The sequence below is a fragment of the Dermacentor albipictus genome, chromosome 1 (assembly GCF_038994185.2).
Source record: "Dermacentor albipictus isolate Rhodes 1998 colony chromosome 1, USDA_Dalb.pri_finalv2, whole genome shotgun sequence".
NCBI classification, from domain to species: domain Eukaryota; kingdom Metazoa; phylum Arthropoda; class Arachnida; order Ixodida; family Ixodidae; genus Dermacentor; species Dermacentor albipictus.
Genome location: NC_091821.1, coordinates 143,725,995 through 143,743,300, shown reverse-complemented (window position 1 = coordinate 143,743,300; position 17,306 = coordinate 143,725,995). Strand labels below are relative to the sequence as shown.

General features: G+C 46.0%; 1 protein-coding gene across 1 annotated transcript in view; it reads left to right on the top strand.

Moving 5' to 3' along the window:
* mnd (L-type amino acid transporter minidiscs) overlaps window positions 1-17,306 on the top strand; it is a 118,383-nt gene that overhangs the window by 33,924 nt on the left and 67,153 nt on the right. The window lies entirely within an intron of this gene.

Sequence of the window (17,306 nt, the reverse complement as noted above, 5' to 3'; positions counted from 1 at the left end):
CTCCCCCTGGCTACGCCGAAGAGTTGGCGACTTCACCGTCCATGGCGAAAAAAAAAAAAAAAGTCCACCTGTATTTTGCAAAGGTGATGCGCCGAAACAGGGCCTGCTTGAGCAGCGTTGGTTGCAGCAAATGAGCATCAGAATATGGCTCGAAACGATACCGCGCCGGTTACGGCATTCTTGCTTGTTTCGCACCAGTTCGAGAGCGCGCATCGCCAGCCTCCAGGTCAATTGCTCGCTTCATGAGGCCGCCGTCTGACGCATCGCGCAATATTCGCGCAGGCATCTCTTTGCGCCCACGAAAAAAAAAAAAAAGCGGATCGCTTTGCCTCTAGATAAATAGGAGAAGTTATGTGCTTGATTTGGATATGCCATCGCGCTGACAGGCCCGCAAGGAAAGGAAACGTCTTCCCGAAAAAACAAAACATTTAACATTTCTTTTTCTAAGACACCAAATAATTTTGCATTTATTGAATGGGACAGGAAACATTTACAGGACAAAATGTGTACACATTTGCAAGCATTTCAAAGGCTCCATGTAATAATTTCCCGACATCCATTAAAGAAAAAGAGAGAGCCTAGTACAGACAGAAAGACAGGTTTTAATGTAGAGCTTAATAGAAAGAGAACACTCGTCGTACTACGATATGTTGGTTGATGTTTCTCGGCATTTTTATTAAGTTTGAACTCCAGGAAGAATTCTGTGCTCTGTACCTAAACATAACTGGCATCATTCTTGCGCACTGCCGATGTTTTACTTACCAATAGCGCAGCCGGGACTACATTCCTCCGGCTTCTCAGTATGTTCGTCGCGAGTTTGTCCTGTGTCTTTTGCGGCCTTGCACGGAGCTGGTGGTACGGAGTATAGGTATTTAGGTAACCTCTAAGCAAAATATTCACTGATTAAATTATTGGGTTTTACGTGCCCAAACCACGATCTGATTGTGAGGCACGCCGTGGGGCTCTTTAGCGTGCACCAAATGCACGGTACGCGGGCGTTTTTGCGTTTCGCCCCCATCGGAATGCCGCCGCCGGGATTTGATTCCGCGACCTCGCTCTTAGAAGCGCAACGCCGTAACCGCTAAGCAACCACGGCCAGTTAAGCAAAAAATCGAAGGACACCAGTCACGGAACAAAATACACAAAACTTATACCACACGACTTGGTACGTTTGAAATCCGTATGACTACAGCTCAAAGTTGTTTTGACTGTCGTGTCATTGCAACGATATAAAATACGGCAGCCTAGCACTTGCTCTGGTCCACGGAGCTTCTCACTGGCCAAGCTGATCACGTGTATCTCCATATTCAGCTGCATCATGCAAATCCAACCACCTGCATAGAAAACGCAAATAAAACACTTCTATCTTTTGCCTGATACTGCAACGTGCTAGTGGTTATCTGGTGCGCATTCATTGACGACTCTAAAATGGATAAGATATCGTACTTTTTATCATTTGTAAGTCGGAAGAACTTCCTTGGCGGCGTTTTGCATCGCTGGGCGCAGTTAGACGAATTGGCGCCTACTTGCACTTATACTTGAGTTCGTCCGCGACCCCGGCCAACTGCAAAACCACAGGAAGGACAGCTACGCTAATTTCGTTTCTGGCAATATATAGCGTAGCCATGATCCTGGTAGGCAATGAAAAATTCAATAGCTTACGCATATTTAGTTCTATCATCTGAAACTACAAAATAATAAAGTAAAATGACGTCGTTATGTCTAGAAGTAAAAGTTCGGGTTCCTCGTGTTCTTTTTGGCATTTTTTAGATTTGTTCGTCATGAGGGTTTAGCATTTGGTTACATGTGCTAGAAGGGGGTAGTGTGTTTGACAGCGGCGCGCTCAATGCGTTGGCGTGAAGCGGGAAAACGTCCGGCCGGTCAAGCGCATGGACGACCACGCGACGGCAACGCCGCCGCCAACATCCGTCGCTCATTCTCCTGCTGTTAGTTGTGTGCCGCATAGAGTTTCCTTCAATAATTACTAGGGGGGAACTCTGGCGCTGGAATCGTTCGGCCACCATGGGAATGATGGCAAGTAGATGGATTTGACGGATCTTCGTTCTTGTGAATTCAGACGTTCCTGTGGAATCGTTTATTACACTTTATATGCCTTCATTGTCGTAAATTTTAGAGCAGTCTATACTTTTCTAAGTGCAGAAGACGCTGCGAACACGCACAATCGCTATTAATTGCAGCGGTTCAGCTTTGTCGACGTGGCCAAATTGAAACGCGCCAAGCGTCTCAAGGCATTGGGTTGCCTGCGATAAATTCATAAGGGTGTTATATGTCGCTTGTCGATGCATGCGTCCGTGGGGTAGTGGTTTCAATATCGGGCGTCTGTGGTTGAGATGCTGTGTTCGAATCCTGCCGTTGGACAATTTTGATATTTTTCATTCATTCATTCAAATCACCTTATTGAGAGCTCTGCGATTTCGTGGAGTGGGCCTTGACCCCAACTAGGTTTCGGCCAATGATTGTTGGCCCTTGCCGGCTTGCTCGGCTCGCTGGACGGCCCAGAGTTGGTGCTGCAGGTCCGAGCTGAGCAACGCAGACTCCCAGTGTGCGCAGAGGCTGTCGCTGTATGTGACTGCTTCATCTTTATTGTGTATTACCCGTACATTCCTATATACGATATGCTATAGGGTGGCTCTAGAGTCGCAGTGTCTGCACTAGTCAGTCGTGTATAAATCTGGGTGTATCAGGCGCTTGATAGCTGGACTGGGATAGGATCTGGTCTCTAACTGTCGCCATTCGACAGACAGATTTTGTTTAATTTTGGGTGCGTAAGCGGGAATGTGCGCCTCTGCAGTCTATGGTGTTGTGTAATTTCGTGAAATCTGGTCATTCGATCTTCCCACTCGTCGGTAGTTGGTGAGGCGGGGCTAACCGAGGGTTGGTCCGTAAGCTCTCGAGCCATGCGATGTGCCGCCTCATTGCTACCGTCTGGTAGTGTGTGAGCGGGTGTCCAGATGAGATGGACACTTTTGTCGTGGTTATTGCCTAATTTTAGGAGTCGTAGTGCCTCTGGGGAGATTCGACCGTTGGCGAAGTTTCGTATAGCCGTCTGGGAATCACTGATGATTATGTCCGCTTGTGTTTGTGCTATGGCTAGCGCGATAGCTATTTCCTCTGCGGTTTCTATGTGTGGCGTGTTGACAGTAGCGCTCGTCGTGCATTTTCCCTCGTAATTTATCACCACTGCTGTGTATACACAAGCGCCTGTAGGCGCTTGTGTCTGTATCTAGCAGCGTCTACAAGTGTGGTGTCCTTGCTGTTACCGAATTTATTTTGTATATCGCGTGTTCTGCTTCCCGCCTATACGCGGATGGTAGGTGGGATGCCTATTCTTGGGTATTGGAGGGACGCTTATCATGTCTCTGATGTGTCTGGGCATATCTACTTTGACGCCCATGTTGAGTATGATACCCTATAACTAAGCGATCCTTTATTTGCTTACCTGTTTTAGTTTTGGACCGGCGTTCGTATTGTGCTATGCGTTGTGCCTCGATTAGCTCATCCAGTGTATTGTGGAGGCCTAGCTGCAGTAGTCTATCGTTGCTTGTGAAGATGGAGAGTCCGGTTGCTTGCTTAATAAGAAAAAAATCGAATATTGTTTGTTTAATTATTTATTACGCAGTACATTGTTGAAAATTACGAGTTTACAAAGTCACAAGTCTCAATACCCTCTTTCTAGTGCTTTTTACCTTTAAGTTTCTGCAAAAGACTTTCGCAGGCGCCGGTGATTAAACTCTGAGGGTAACCAGCCGAAAGTGTGTTTCTTTCTTGTCCTCGTTTTTTCGCGCAGTTATAAGAAACGTCCGAAGCTACGAACCAACTAGCCCGCCAGAACGTCCTACTAAAGTGTATTTAATTGCCCAATTACATTATTAATTGGTTGATTACTCGTCTTGTAATTAATTAGTTTTCCTATATCCAATACACTGTTGATTCTGTGACTTTTAGAAATGAAGTAAGCAGTCTCTTTACATCAAATGTTCATGTATTGTTGGAGCTGTATGTGCATGGGAAGGAGTACGTTTTCCTTGATGCTTTTTTCATGTGGGACACGTAATTCTAACAATTGCATGTGCATTAACATATCAGTAAAACTTCATTTGGGCCTAGTCGGTACATAATTCTGAACTTAACGTTACAGCGCAAACACCTACGCCGAACCACAAAAAAGAAAGACATGACACACACTGGCGCTGACTAACAACAATTCTTGGCAAAAGCAAGAATGAGCATGCGCGGCTTGCCTTAGAGGCCTACCACATTAAAAGACAAGGCAATAATTGCATCAGTGATACATCTTTGTCCCTGCACCCATCAAAATTTGAATTCCTACCGTTGCGTTTGCGATAAGTTGGCAGATGTCAGTAATGTATTCTCTGCGCCTGCGCGGTTGTGTGGCCTAGGTGTATATATGCATCGACGACGAAGGAAAAAAAAGTTGTTAGTCAGCGCCAGTGTGTGTCGTGTCTTAGGTGTTTGCGCTGTAACGTTAAGTTCTGCATTAACATAGTTTCCTTTCCTTTTCGGCCAGCACGAGCGCTTTCTTTTACCACTGTCCTCAAGTCCTGCCTTTATGAGTGGGCAGGGGAGGGTTCCTGCTATAAGTCACCAGCTTCTGCCTATAGAAAGCAAAGAAATACGAAAAGCGTCCGTTCTGTTTACACTATACCTGTCAAAATTTGTTTGAGGTCTCGTACTTTTGCTGCAAACCTTTGCATGCACACTCAACGTAGTAACTTTTTTTTCATATAACGTGAAGGGAAACAGTTTTCAAAATGGTTTCTAGCAGAAAACGAGGACATGGTCGCTGTTTTCTCCTCGGAATCGGTTCGCAATGTGCCCCATTCAACAAACTCATTCAAGAACCATTCTCAAATGAAGCAGCTTATCATTTTAGTAATATAGGGAGTTCGGAGCAACTATCGAAATCATTATGACACAGGAATGAAGTATATACAGGTCACAAAATTTGTCGCCTTCGCGGCTGGAACGGGAGTTTTCCGGCACAAATGCATGACTTGACCGTCGCGCAAGGGCGTGTTTACCGGCCTTTACCGGCGTTTCGGGGCTTCAGAATGTGCAGTGCGAGGCGATTTATTTATTCTGTTTTTCTTCATTTGATACACCTATCGAGCAATGCTAGTGAGCGCCTGGTTACATCTGTTCTTGCGCTTATATATACAAGACACTACTTCCGCCGGCATATTTCAAAAAGCGCTCCTGTACTTCAATTTAGGTGCGCGTTAAAGGACCCAAGGAGGTCGGAATTAACCATGAGTACCCGACTACGGCGTGCTTCCTAGTTTGTCGTGGTTTTGGCTCGCAAAACCCCAGTATTCGATTTTTATTGAAAAACATGGATTTGTGTCGCGCACGGTGTGCGATCTTCGGTGCGCGCGGTGCCTTTGGTCTCCAAGTGCATGGCCGCGTATCGGCGTATATGCTGCGAACCGTTGTCGGTGGTTTGCACCGCAGCTGAAATCGCCCGCTCAGTTTTTGCGCGCACCGCCGTCGATACGAAGGTGCTTGCGCACAGCTCGGCATCTCGGAATTCCCCGTTTTCGTGCTCACAAGACGCGTTAATCTTGAACTGCGATCTATCAAAGGAAATTTGTAAATGACGGGGGCTCAAGTTTCAGTTTGACGCGGCATATATTTTACATACCGAAGGGCTGAGCGAGCTGTTTTGAGATGCACTTCAAGTTTGACGTATCCGGCTTCGGCCGTGGGTTCAGCTTTCAAGCGGTTGCGCTGGTCTTCCGTCGTTGCTGTTATCTTGTCTCGATTACTCCACGCCGGGCCCACCAAGCGCTTCCTGTGGAACAGGCATGAAGCATCCTGCTTCCTAGGATACAAACAAACTACGTATTCTCCATAGAGGAAGGAAAAATATAGGAGGTAGCATTGCGTCACGCAGCCAGCGTTGGCAAGCGAACGCTTCGTGAATCCACAGTGGTGGCCCAACACGTGACCTCTTGCGTCGAGATCACGGAGCGAGAATCGAGATTTGCTGAGACGTTTGGCTTCCAGTAGCTACGCCAGTAGTTTTTCATTCGGTGCGCGCTTGTTCAGCTGCCCTGCTGCGGCTGTGCCTGCAGAGCGGGAATAATAAAACTAACCGCGCACTTTGATGTGTGATCACGTTTTGCGCCACCAGGTTTGGCTTCAATCGTGTTGCGGTATGTATGCTTCCCCTTATTTTTTTCCCCCCTCCATGGTATTCTCCAACGACCGCTTTTGAGACGCGCTGCCTGCGCTTTCGAGGTATACCTTCCGTCTTTGTTCATGACGTTCGCGGCTCTTTCGATTGGAGTCACAGTGCAGAGGTGCAAAATGCACGAGAAGCTTGGGCATGAACCTTGGAGCGTTGGTTTAACGCAACGAAACGCAGCGTCTCCACCTCGGTTCTGCCTTCTCCCATTTGGCCTGCATTGTTTTGTGGGAGGTGCGTCTGACAACTTGACATTTGGCCGGCGCCACCAACGCGCAGCTGTTCGTTCTTGTTGGCATCGCTCTGCACGGCTTCGTATTGCTGCTCTTATCGTGCGTAGCCCATAAGAATGCTGTCTCGCCAGACCGACTCTTTTCACGCTGTTATGTCGCGCAAGCCTGTTTATCTCTTGCATCCGGGGAGGCGTGAGGGGGAGCGGAGTGGGGCGACGAAGGGTCCACAATGCATGCACGGTGTTAAAGCTAACGTGTAATAAAATTAAGAAAAAAAAAGCTATGCTTTCTACCAGGGCACAGTCAACTGTATGTAGTTAGCAGCATTTTTTTGTGTGTTCTTCGTAATTATTTGATTGATAGCGATTAACTAAGTTCCAATTAGCATTACGACCGATATGTCAGAAGTTCTGTTAGCAGAAGTTTAGCGGCCTCACCAAGTTAAACGCACTGTCAAATAAATACAACCACGTGGTTAGAGCCATGTTGTTCGCTGTTCGCTGCGTGTAGCATGTTCGAAAGTAGCGCCGCTGTGGCGCGTAAACAGGAAGCGTTTTGGAAATGTCGCGAGCATTTTTCTGAAGTGGAAAATAAAAAAAAAAGCCACGCTAAAGATACTGCTCTGCAAACTGAAGCTGATGTTTCCGGATGCGCCCTAAACACCTATTATTGACCCAATGGTAGCTTATTTATTACTAGGAGCGTTCGATTAGTGAAATTTCCGAATGTAATCGGATACGAATGTCCGAAAAATAAAAAAAAGAGAAAAATATCGACCTCCGATTATCGAGTGTTTTCTCATTTCTGAACCAAGTGACTCCGATTGTGCGGAGTCCGTGTCATAAAAAAAAAGAAAGAAAGAAAAAAACCAAGAAAAAAAAAACAGAAGCGGTTTATTATTTATTTGGGTTATTTATTCAAGCTATTTATTTATTTAGTTTACACATGCATGTAATGCCTTTGGACACCCAGTCGTTAAAGTAACTTGTAAGTGAGAATCAACTGCCTTCAGTTATATTGAGCAAAGTGACATCAACAGTAACGAAACAAGGGAACAGTAAATCACCACATGCACGTAGATTGCTGTGTTCGTTGAATGAGAAAAGTGGGAAAAGCTTACTGAAAGTCTGCATACTATTCGGCAGGCGTTATGTGGCCTGCACGTTCGCCCAGAAACTGACGGTTTCTGCACTACAACGGCGGCCCTCCTGCAGCGAAGTCATTCGGAGCAGTCATCATATGCATCGGTCTCTGTCCCTCGATACTCCGGAGTGTTGCTCGGAGTCTCGAGTATTCGAATAGAAACGAATTTCGACAATTTTCTAATAATGGATTCTTGATTCGAATACGATTCCAATTGCATGGTTCGAATATTCGTTTCTTGGGAAGTTATGAGGAAGTTAGCTCGTTAATCACTTCTAATTACCTAATTAGGGCAAGGGAAAACTGGGGTCGTATTCTCTGTCTATCAGTTCCGGGGATACGATACATTCCGCAAGATTTCGCGTGACTTGGCACCGGAGGCGTCGGCGTCTACGAGCAACTGCGTTCCTGGCGCTATGTCAAGACAGCATGCTTGGCGCTGTGCTAGGAACACCGGAACGCTGTCGCCCGCAGACGTCGGCGTATCTGATGACGCGTCACGCGAAGTCTCGCGAATGATATCGTATCGCCGAAAGAGATCGGCCGAGAATGCTGCTCCTGGACGCTTCTTCATGTGGCTGCTAACAACAAACAGTTGGTTTCATCCGCGCAGCAGGCTCTGCTTTCTTTAAAGATTTAGTGCGTGATCTAGCTGGGACAGCCTCTATACACGCACGTAGATTCGATCGCGGGATGCGATTTACAAGGCGCGTAACTTATGAGTAGGCCGGCACCTGTTGGTATAAGAGCGGACGCGGAACAATCGTGATATCGAACATGCTATTAATGACGGACGTACGTCGGCCCATGACATAGTGATTGCGAACGAATAGTTTTGTAGATTTGGCGCAGAGACATCGAGGAATTTTCACAGGGTTTTGGAGGAGATCCCTGGAAATTTGGCTGAAACACTGCGCGGTTGTGAAAGACTGCCTTTGGGGGGCAGTAAGCACGGGAACATTTGTTGGCATGAAACCTTGCCCAACTGTAGAACATAATTATTGGAACCACATGCGAAGGGAATATAAACGTTCAGTCATGATTTTAGAGCCCTAGCAATGGCAAGACGACAGACATGGCATGTTGCGAGAGCGTCGTGCGAGCCCTCGTGTATACGCAATGCAGTAATTCGCTTTAGGACTGGCAATTCTGATCGAAGCATCTTGAGAACGGGAGCTGTACGTCCTCCTTGAAGAGCAAGCGGAGCCTAGCTGATACGTCTAAACTTCAAATACAGAATGAAGCGGGAAGAAAGCAGTTATATAGCCAGCGTTCGTGCGCCGGCCATGGACTATCGATGACATTTACGTCGCGGACTGGTTGACTGAACAAGTCGGATCACGCGTCGTTCTGCCATTTCACAAGTATGATCTGCTGTCGCGAAATTGTCATGCGTGTAATCATAGTAGGAAGGGTTTAGCTGCATGTGACTTTGCTACCTATGTTTTCTTTCCTTTTTTTTGCCATATTTGCAGTATCAACCACGTAATAATGTCGAGGAATTGTGGTACTCGACTTTTTCTGGGAGAATTAGGTGCATTAAAATGTATGTCTCCTACTGAAATGGAGAAAAGTCGTGAGACTAGGGACCCTTGCGTTCGAGAAATCGTCGCGACCTGTGACGGGAGCGGAACGGCGAAGAAGCTTACGAGAACGCATTAGCCCGTTAGTGATTCGGTAGAAGTTCTGTTACAGTGCAAACACACCCGACGAAAATTATTTTATCGTCCTTTCTATTCGCATTCTCAGAGCAGTTACGTCGAAGCAAGAGTGACGTCGCGGAAATTAATGTGTACTTGATTAATATGAAACTCTTCTAGAAAAGATAGACATTGGCTACAATCATCTTCGGTGTACTATTTATGAACTGAACTATAAACGCTTCATTATAAATAAAGAATATGTGTGTCCATGCGTACTGTGAATCTCTCTCCATCTTCTCGCCTTTCACTATACCCTTCCCCAGTGCAGGACAGCCAACCGGGCTCAGCCTGGTTAATCTCCCTACCTTTACCTTATTCACTCCTTCTCTCTCTCTCTCTCTCTCTCTCTCTCGTTTTCTTCTTATTATTATTCTTTGAAAGGCACAGTCTTTCGGGGAACTGCTTTTCAAGAGCAGTGGTTCAAGTGGGTGCCTTGCGTCAAGGTTACGACGTCCGATGGGGCTTCTCTGTGGGGTCCTTTGCTCAAAGCGGGCGTCGTAGGACCGCTTTTACAAAGGGCGAAATAAACCCACTGGACGAGCTTAAACGCTGGCATCCTTCGGCGCGGGCGCGTGGTCGGACGCGCCGGAAAGATACCGCCTTGCGCAATACGCCGTCTTTCTGTTGACGGCAGCACGTTCGCTAGCAGCAAAATGTACGTGTGCGGCAATATCAGCGCAACGTCCTCTGTCCTGGAGTAGGGCGGCCGTGTAAAATAACTTATCGCTCGTATGCTTCCGGCCTAGCTTAAGAGGCACTAAAGAGTACCACTAAATCACTTTATATTGGTGAAGCATTCTTTCAAGTCCTCGTTTTCACGAAGAAAATGAAGCGCAACCTTTCTTGTTTTTTTTTTGTGTGTGTGTGACAAAAAGAAAGCTTCAGCGCAGTGTGAAGGACGGCTCAAGCAAGTGGAAGTTAAGCGATGGGCGCCAAGAGTTTTCAGGTATACCTGTATCGGCGAAGTGTTAGTTACTGGGTGCCGAACACGGCGGCTTGCAAGTAAATACGGGTGTCAAAGGGGGAGCACGAAATACCTGTTACTTCCACACACACATACACACACCGCATATATATATATATATATATATATATATATATATATATATATATATATATATATATATATATATATATATATATATATATATAACATAAGGGAAATTACTTGTGCTTAATAAGAGATATAACGAATCGATAAATTAATGGAAATGAAAGTGGACGAATAAAGAACTTGCCGCAGGTGGGGAAGGATCCCACAACCTTCGCATTCCTCGTGCGATTACCAGACATTTACAACCGGTGTCAAAAGTTGACGGGGCGCAGATTCTGCGAAAAAGTTTAATCTCAGAAAGTTTGTGCCCGCACTCAGTTAAACCTTGCAATACTACGTTGTTTGATTACAGACTGAAAATACAAATGCCGTACTGCATGGCCCAGGCTGTGGAAATATTAACGTTTTCGCCAGATTATGTGTCCCGTAATATTTTCACACCGACAAGGCAGGACGACTAGAGAGGACATTAAGAAAGAAACATCTTTTTTTTTTCACAACTCAAATAGGCGCGCTGCATTTTTTAAAGCTGATGCAAGGTGCTTAAGAACAAAATGCTGCAGGCAAACGTTTCACAATGTAAGATATTGGTCGCCGATGGATGCAACTCAGAGCAACGACTGAACCTATTCTAATAAAGCTTAAATAATTCTCTTCAGTCCCAGATTGACGAGGCACTCACAGAGACCCTATAGGAGTATTGGGATTTAAAAGCCATGGCTGTTAGTTTAGCATGCAAAAGGTTTAGATAAGCAGGATGAGGCTGGAAGATTGGTGGAGAATGGTGATAGAATACATCTGTCAGGGCATGAAGGAAACTTAGGTCACGTGAATTTCTTTTTACAGCTATACATAGGTGACACCTCCTGTCACCATCTTGATATGAAGGGGCTGCCTCAAGATATATATCTAATTAGCTTTGAGCTACTTTCAGGTGCATGTCAAATTTCATTTTCCTGAATCTTCCCGCACTTTGCAGATTTTCGCAGAACTCCCATTTCACGAACGGAACAAAAGGCTCTTCACTCAGCATATCGAAGTAGTGGTGTCACGTGAGGCTACTCATCTTGAGTTTACATGTTTCTGGAGAGTGTACAGTCTTTTCTAATCTGGCGTAAGAAAAGAACCGGCTGTGAACTTGATGTCCTGCTTCTCGCTGCATCTCTAATTTTCGCTGCGTCGAGTCTGAACGCGTTGTCTGGTTTTCTTCGCGATATGAGTTCGCCGTACGCCGCAGAAACTTCCGGAAATATAGAGCGCGGCGGCTGAAAATTGACGTCAAGAAATCAAATAAATTTATATAGTCTCAAAGCAACATACTGGTTATGAAACTAGATAGAGAAAGGTGTATCGGGAGTTTTTCATGCCGCTCTACAATTTTCTCATTGAAACTTTTCATATAATTATAATATTTTAGAAGTTGATTAATTAAGACTAATTATGTAGTTAGGCGGAATGGAAAAAAATAGGTTCAGTATCTCCGAGCGACGGCAAACAATATTACTTTTGTTCTGTCCAGTTACGCGACATTTGCATATTTTTAATCTCTGGCCAAAGTTAGGTGGGACACCCTGTATACTTTCCACCGCAGTTTCGTTAAGTTTTCCTCTACTATATGTACCAAAACCCTGTCAAATTACACGTTTTCTATCCCGACGCGTACCCCAGCGACACGTGCTCCTCGTGCGGGGACACGGCAACACTCGCACACGTGCTCTGCGAGTGTAGAAGCACTCTTCCCGACTCTACATCGGACAAGTGGAAGAAGTCCTTCAGAAGCTCACTACTCGCCGACCAGCAGTGGGCCGTCCAGCAGGCCCGTGAAGCGACCGCCAGGTGCTCCCTGTCGGTCCCTACTTGGGAGACGCCCGCTACTCGTTAAGCGCGTCCTGCAGGACCATAATAAAGTTTTCTCCGTCCTCTATTATATCATTAAAACCCAAAACATCAGGCAGGGTAGCCACGTTTTCATTTACATCTGTAATGATGCTGCGACATGCTAGCAAAATATGTCCGATGGTTTCTGCGCTAGCTTCACGTACTACGGAGGTGTAGTCGTCATCGGCATATTTTCCCCTATAACACCGTGTTCTGAAACACTGTGATCTTGCTTAGAACAGTAGTGCACCGTCCTTTGATTTAGTGTAAAGCTTCTCTGTTTGGCTTCATTCTTTGATGTTTGGTATATTTCCATCGCTGACTTCTCCGTCGCACTTATCTAGTATGTTGTTTCTGCATCTCCAAATTTGCCTTTAACCACCTTTGTATTGTACGCCGTTAACTTAATGTTTAGTGGTCAGGCTCATAGTTCCTTTTCTCCACTGTGAGCGGCCGTTTTTCCTGTAGAAGTGCCAAAATACCTTAGCTGCCCATCTATTTTCCTTGAAATTATTTCTCAGCCATTTTCAAAATATATTTCATCTATTCAGCAGTTCACCTGTCCGATAGCGAAGTGTGCGAATTACTTTTTTAATTTATGTGGGGGGGGGGGCGAACTAGGCATGCTAAGAGTACAGTATTACACCATAATCATCAGACTTCTTTACGTTCACATCTGGACAAACTCCAATTATTACTATTTTCTGTAGTATTTACCAATGCTCACCAAAATGTGCGATACCGTGGCGAAAGTTAAGCGTAATCAAATGTAACTGCAACATCTACTTTTAAATTTGTTAAAATAAAAGCACAGGTCATCGTACATGAGTTCATGGCTAAGCGCGTCTTCTGTAGCTGCATCTTATACATTGCATCAGATCAGACCATAACCAACCCGGATGTGGCGACATCTATAGATGCACGTCCCTCTGTGAACGCTGTGAGGCGGCGCTCTGTTCCTTCAAGAGGTGCCCGTATATTTTTCGCAATTCCAACTAAGTGGGTTGGCAGCGTCTTCTGCTGTCGAGCGAGAGAGTAAACCTTCTTGACCTTGTGAGACGCTCCTCTTTGACCTCGTGCATTTTACGCGCTAAAAGTGAATAGAAGAGCATGTGACCGGATGATAATTCCGCGCTTGGTAAGAATAGTTGGCAAAAAAAATATAGACAAAGCTGCACATCAGACTCGGCGGAGAAGTAATTTACCGTTACCATGTGTTCGACATTTATCTAATCACTTCTCTATTTGTCACTCTTTCCACACTAGACGTTATTTGTGGCCTCATTATTAAACGTGAGAGCTGGGCAAAGCACGGAGTGCAGTGATAGTTTCATATGTGTCCTGTCAATAATATAGTAGCGATCAAAGGATGGGCATGGTGTGATTTTATCGTAGGAAATCAATACTGAAGAGTTGTTATATAAGTGCCCTAAAACATGCTAATTATACTGCATATATCGATACAAACCTTTTGCGCGCCTCGCAGTTTGTTTTCGGCCACTTGAGTGCGGCAAATTTGGCTGCATTTTTCAGTTTTGTCAGCTGTACGGGGCTAACGAGTTGAGTGCTCAATTGCAACCTTATACGCACCGAGAAATAGTATTTTTTTTCTAGAAACGTTTCGCTCGCGTGCTCCTCTCCTGAGCATTTCCCTGAGCCGCATTTTCCCAGTGCTTATACCGTTCGTTGTGTGATCGAATCCTAGCTGCGGCGGCCGCATGTCGATGGGGGCGAAATGTCCCGTGCAGTGGGGGCATGTTAAAAATTACCAGGGGGTCAAAATTAATTCGGAGACCCCCACTACGGCCTGCCTCATAATCAGATTGTGGGTTTGGCACGTAAAACCCGAGAATGCAATTCAATTCACCGTTGTGTGTGACCGCTCCCTGCCTCTCTTTTTATGTTTTGGTGTTTTTCTGCATTTGACGAAGGGTTCCAGCGTATTAAACGTCTGCCTGTCGCAAAAATGGATAAAGTGTCAATCAGCGCAACGTGTCGTTTTGATGCGAAAACATCAAATGGCCCATTGAGCGAAAAAGCCGGCGTCTGTAGCAGCGAGGTGGCACCTAAATTCACATTGGCTGCGACGCCATGTGACTTGCGCGCCTCGACGGAGCAGAGCGGGCGAAAACACTTGCTGCAGGAGCTGGCGTGCCAGGTGTTGCGTGAGGGGGGAAGGGGGAGGGCATTGCCGCGACGCCACATCAGCCTCGCTCTCGGAAGCCTGTGTTATCCCCGCGTTCTTTGTCCGCGCAAGCTCTCGCCTGCATTCTAACTGCGCCTCGGTAATCGCTATGAAGAAATTAATGTATATAAAAAATCTATAAATTCTAAAGGAAAAATTAATGTACAAAAATACAGAATAATCTCGAAAAGGAAAAATGTTGGCGGTAATAAGTTTCGAACAATTTCGAGTTTCGAACGTACGACCGCAAGCACAGAACCTGAGTCTCTTACTCACTGGGCTTAACCAGTGCCTCGTAGATAGCACGCCTGTTATTGCGGCTCGAAGTCGAAGACGAGAGGCGGACTCTTGAAGCAGACGAAGAGGAGACGAAAACCTTTATACAGTATGTACATATAGCAGGTAATAGCATACAGGTAGCGGTGCCTTAAAGCGCACCACACCGACGGGGCGCCTGGTGGCGACTCTCTCTCTAACCATGGGTCGGTTCTGCCTTAAATCCCTTTGGCAGGAACGAGACGAGACCGGTGCTGACGTGAACCGCGTCGCCTTCCTCTTTCGTCGCGGAAGAAGTCCAAGCTACATACCACTGTCTCCACGGCAAGGGGACAGCAGTTCTGTAGAATATTAAGGCGTAAGCCTTTAGTGGCTCATGAGTGTCCGCGCGCAGTCCGTGGTGGACGCAGGAAAGCGGTGATCACTGGCGAGGGGAGCAAGGAGAGGAGGCGCCATGCCAGTAGCGCTGTGCGAGTGGGCGCGTGGGAGAGCGCGGACATGCGCGTGGGTGTGCGCGCACATCGGCGACAAACGGACAAACTTTGCAGCTGTGATTGCATCCCATGCTGGCGGCCACGGCGGCGTCCGTTCGAACTTCGCAGAACAGCTCAGACAACAGCAACAGAGGCAGTCATAGATAGGCTTTCGCCTATCGCAGTTTAGCTCAGCAAAGTGCAAAGTGCCCCGAAATCCTCAGTTCGACCCATGGAATGGGCTGGCAATTTCGAGGAGTTTGCAGGTTGTCACAAGGTTAACCACTTCAGAAGAACGAGGGGTGGGAAAGGGGGGAGCGCCCGTTGCCTCGATGAAGGCACGCAGTGTGGCACAGCACTGTGCATTATGCTTTATGACATCATGCTACTTGGACCGAAATTTCCATTGCCAAGCCTGGCGTGAGGTAAGCGGTGACGCCAAAGTCACGGCGGCTTACTCGGGAGCGTCCCCATTAGATTCTATGGCAGATTAAAGTTTTTCCAATCCAATCGCGCTGGGTAGCATGACGTCACGGATCGAAGTGCTCCTGCCTTGTGCTGTCTAGAGGCGTTGGCCAAGCGTCTCAACGCGCTCGCTTGCCCAGGAGGAAATAACTCGAAGGACCGCTCAGCGGCGTTCATTTGGACAATAATGCTCTCGCATTTACAGCTCATAAGAAGTGCTTAGGTGTCCTCGGATTTTTCCTGTCTTCATTGTGTCCGTGTTCATACATCAGGTAGATACATATGCAGGTTCCCGCCTGAATATGAATAACCAACTAGCCAAAACTTTCAGGTTAATGGTTTCTTTTGCAGTTGCGTTAAAACAGACGGTAATTTCTAATTCGAAATGTTTCTTTGTTACATTGTAAGTTAACAAAAACAATCTGATTTATTCCACTAACAGTCAGTCGGCCTATCGAAAAAGTCGTGCACCTACAGCGTCTATTAGACGCGATGGTACCAGCATCGTGTCTAAGGCAATGCGTACGCAGTGTTTTCTATAGCATATAATATCAGTTAACGTTTTCGCGCTGTGTAACAAAAATACATTACCGAAAACTGTTAAGTGGAGCAGCAATGCGTTTCACAGCAGATTCTAAGTTCGTACTTCTCGAAAGTGGTGCTATAACACCATGTTCGAGCAAAACGCTATGCCTATGAGTGCCACCTAACTGCATTCTGCAATTACTAGTTCCCCCTAAAGACATTGTGTAAAAGGCACTAAAATTTTGTTAATTGATAATGATATTGGCGACTATATGTATTATATCGCGTGCGCTATTTATACTTTCTGATGTTTTCCAAAGATGTTTGTGGTGTACGTGCCTGCGTGTGGCGCGCGTGTGTGGGTGGCGCTATATTATCGTTGCTTTAGTAGTTTGCCGTTCCTGGGCATATTAAATAAGCCACCATGATTGATTGACTTATTACTAAGACTAGAACGAAATATATTGCAGGTTATATTACAGGTGGAGCTTCGTCAATTTGAGATGCGTCTTAACAGCGGGTGACGTGGCCTTATCGCCTTCCATCTTGTGTGCTGGTTTTTGGCAACCGTATATCCTTACTGAGCATGGCTTGAATTGCGGGGTTTTACGTTCCAAAACCACGATTTGATTATGAGGCACGCCATAGGGGGGAACTGCGGATGAATTTTGACTTTGTCTTTAACGTGCCCCCAACGCACGGGACATGGACATTTTTTGCATTTCGCCTCCATGGAAATGCGGCCGGGGTTTTATCCCGCGACTTGGTGCTTAGCAGCGCAGCACCGTAGCCGCTAAGCCACCGCAGCGTGTTGAGCAGAAAGCTTTAGCTCGGGGGTTCTTATCTAAATACACGGAAAAGCAGAAATCGTCTTTCTCGGCAACCACTGCACCAAATTTGATGAGCTAGGTTTGTTGCATTTAAAAGAAAAAGTTAAAATCTAGTGAGTGTTGGTAGCGAAGTTACGATTTATGCCGTCAATTTCTTTATAACAATTGTTGAAAATCGCATATTTTCAGAAAACGGCACTATGAAGTTTACAACTCTGTAACTCAGCTATAAGAAACGATATCACATTTCTGTAGAATGTATCTTTCATCTAAAGCGAACGAAAGTGGTGTATTATATATGGCTCTCGAATA